Genomic DNA, 2,569 nt, shown 5'->3' with positions numbered 1-2,569 from the left:
TGGATGGATCCTTCACGATGATCTTCAATCCGGACCATGTTGACGAAGTTGCGTGGCTTCTGCCGAGGTCGGGGCATAGAACATGGATCTGGGCGGCGTTGTAAGTTGTATGCGTAGCTGGAAGCAGCGTTTCGTAGGCCGTAGGGTTGGACCTGGTGGTTCTCCATCGAGGCTTCGTACTCGGAGAGTTGGAGACCTGTTGTGAAGGTCGGCTAGCGATGAGCGGAGCGCCCCTCAGGAGTAGATATGACCACAAGATCTATTCCAAGTCACGTAGGACGACTGGTCCGAGCTGGTCGGATAGATCTATTGTGGGGAGTGGTTACCTGCTCATTAGGTTGACTTTGAATTGTACTTACCAGAGCTAGGGTTTCAGCGAGTTTGGTGCCGACCCGATCGATGGAGTCGAGCAGGTCGGTGTTGTCGATCTACTTCCCTTTGTACCGGGGAAGCGGATGATGGGACATCGGCATGGCTGAAGGTGACGTAGGCGTGGTCGGAGCCAGATGTACCATGGTTGGAGCCAGATCCATCATGGTCGGAGCCATAGCCATAGTGGTTGGAGCCGTATCTATAGTGGTCGGAGCCGTAGCCGACGCAAGTGAAGTAGTGGTCGGCACAGAATGAATCCACGCCTCCCCCGTGGTCATGGCGATGGCGTCGTTGGAGCCGGTGGTCTAGGTGATCTGGCCGACAGTGAACATGAGGCCGTTGGGAGTAGCCATGGAGTCAGAGGTGACGACCGTCTTATTTGCTTGGAGAGCAATACGCACACCCCCTACCTAGCGCGCCACTGTCGACGAAATATGGTCGGCAGTCTACCTAGGGGTATGCCTAAGGTAGTAGATTGTCGGCAGACAGATGCGCAAGTCACAAACAAGACGGTGACACAAGACAGACATGAGGTTTTATCCAGGTTCGGCCACCAAGAAGGCATAATACCTATGTCCTACGTCTGATTGGTATTGCTGTATGTCGATGAGAGATGTTTTTAGAGGGATCCCCTGCCCGCCTTATATAGTTCAGGGGGTAGGGTTATAGATCTGGAAACTAATCCTAGTCAGTTACAATTGCCATATGTGGCCGGATAAGGATTCCTATTCTAACTGACTAGGATCCTGCTTGATCGCCAAATCTGCCTTGACTCCTTGCGTGGGACTCCAACCATGTTGGCTAGGCCGCACATCGTCTTTCAGCTGGACCAGACCCATCGATCCGGGCCAGCCTAAGCTTAGCCGCAAGGGTATAGGGGTTAATACCCCCACATAGATTATCTTCTAGCGCTTGCCACTTGATGATCTGGAAGCAGACATTTTCTTTTTCTTTGCCTCCTTGTGTCAGCGGTAATTCTCCTCTGAAGCAATAGCAATGTTGATTGTCTCGTGATAGGTTGCGTTACCACAAGTTGCCATCATGGTCTGAAGTTTAGTGTTCAGGCCTCTAAGAAAATGATTCTTCTTCTTCCTATCAGTATTCACATACTCTATAGCATACTGCGACAGGTGATTGAAGCGCCCAACATAATGCATCACCAGGTGCTCCCCTTGCTTAAGAGCCAAGAACTCTTCAAACTTCATGGTCATCACACCGTCTGGAATATAGTGTGCCCTAAAGGCATCCTTGAACTCCCTCTAGGTGATTTGGTGACCTGTGGGCTGTACTGCTACCAAATTTTCCCACCAGGCATCAGCAGCTCCTCGGAGTTGTTGTGCCACAAACCTTGATTTCTGAATCTTGGTACAGTGAATCAGCTCAAACTTTTGCTCTATTGTCCTAAGCCAATCGTCAGCTTCTAAAGGTTCTTCTGCCTTAGAGAACATAGGCGGACATGTGTCAGTAAAATCAACATAGGTTGACTCATCATTTCCATTATTATGATGGCCACGATTAGGGTATGGTGCCTGTTGGTTCTGCGCCAATTCCCTTAACAACCTAGCATTCTCTGCCATTGCATTGACGAGTGCGGCTATGGCATCTGCCATAGTCGAAGGCATTGGTGGAGGATTTGGGCACTCATCATCATCATGCGAGCCACTAGCACTAGTTTGGGTGATAGGACGAGGCATCTGTTAGAGAAACATGTTTACTTACATTATTCTTTATTGAAAGCATTTAAAAGGTTTCATGCTACAAAGGGTTACTTATTTAAATTACATGTCTTATATCCCACAAGACAACCCTGGTTTACTAGGAAAGCAGTAAAGGAACTATTACTACTCCGAGCTCTCAGTCATCGGCATCCATGCCCATATCAGATGAAACCTCATCTTCATCTGAGAAGTACACTAACTCCTCAGGATCCTCCTCCTCTTCTTCATTCTCGACTTCTCCTGGATCTACAATCATTTCTTCATCTATAACTTCACCATCCCCATGAGGAGGATGAAGTTGAGTGTACAGCAGGTGGACATTTTCATGAAGAATGGCATTGTCCATCTCCAGGTCTTCTACATAGAATTCCAACTCATGGACGCATTCATTGGCCACATCCTCTTGTGTCCAGGCTTCATTCCGCAGCTCCATGGTCATGGTGATGCCCCTTTGCATTTCTGACAGCTCTTCTTGATCT

Source organism: Miscanthus floridulus, unplaced genomic scaffold, assembly GCF_019320115.1.
Source record: "Miscanthus floridulus cultivar M001 unplaced genomic scaffold, ASM1932011v1 os_1969_2, whole genome shotgun sequence".
Taxonomy (NCBI): Eukaryota; Viridiplantae; Streptophyta; class Magnoliopsida; order Poales; family Poaceae; genus Miscanthus; species Miscanthus floridulus.
This window is presented reverse-complemented; position numbering follows the sequence as displayed.